This window comes from Canis lupus, chromosome 35, assembly GCF_003254725.2.
Source record: "Canis lupus dingo isolate Sandy chromosome 35, ASM325472v2, whole genome shotgun sequence".
Lineage (NCBI taxonomy): Eukaryota > Metazoa > Chordata > Mammalia > Carnivora > Canidae > Canis > Canis lupus.
The window spans coordinates 15,372,583-15,373,745 of NC_064277.1; positions in this window are offsets into that span (position 1 = coordinate 15,372,583).

Consider the following 1,163-nt stretch of genomic DNA (forward strand, 5'->3'; position numbering starts at 1 on the left):
TCCTAAAGGACTTCTGTCTTTTGTATTCAGGATAATAAAGACTTTAAAGCAAAAGTGGTGTTTGTGTCATCACAGTTATTATCATTTAAACCAGTTTTATTCACTAAAATTAGCATTGATAACATCATGCTTGGTATGTCCTTTGGTCCTATATGGAAAATTTGAAAATGTTGAAGGTATTGGCTCGGACCGAGAACATTTATCCTGTTACTCACTGCTCTGTTTTTTGGCCTGGGGTTGAAATGTAAGTGAAAATGGAGTAATATGTAAGCAGATGAAAAGTTAAAACTGGGGGCAGGACTAGAAGGTATTGGGGAGGGATAGGAATGACAGAGTTGGAAGTTAACCACTTAAACCCAATTAATGCCTCTAGTTAGTTGCCTGGTTGGGACAGGTGAGCGCCTGTCCGGGCCCAAGCAGCAAAGGTCTCTGGTGGCAGACTCCAGGACCACGTTCTGTGCAATGCCTAGCTGCTGCTGCTAGGATGCACCCTGAGCTCGCCCATCTGCGCTCTTTGGTGCTGCTCAGGAAGTGCTTGGTGTTGTCCAGAGCCCTGTACATCATGTATGTAGCTGATAATTATCTGTAGTAGTGGAAGGACGTGACTTCAACTGCAGTGGAAGTTCAGCCCAGTACCTGTATGATCATCTCCAGAAAATAATCTTTTAAAAATTGAAAGATGGGGATTCATTTTCTATGATTCCTAGACCTATATCAAATCTTCCATCAAGTTCTAGCAATCCTTTCCTCACTAACCACATTTACTGAGTACCTAAGTAACTATCACATGCTGGAAATTTAACAGTGATCATGGCATGAATGATCTGTCACTGCTTTATATAGAGAGGTTACATAATACTCAAAGTCCTAGAACATCAGCCACCGGAGGAGTTGCAGCAAGGTCAAGTTGCAGCAGGGTCGTGGAGTCTTGAGAAGGGGTCATGAAATGTGGCAATAAGTAGGAGGTCTAGGGTTCTGGGAAAGTGGGTGTGCTTTGAGAAATAAAGGGGATACTACAAGATTGCCAGAGTAGTGAGCTGAGGATGGGAGTTTGGTACTGAAGGGAGTAAATCAGGATGGTCCTCTCGGAGGAGACCAGGCTAGAGAAGCATTGTGGTTTAGTATTTTCAGTCAGAGAGTGTGGGTGGGCATTGAGGAGACAG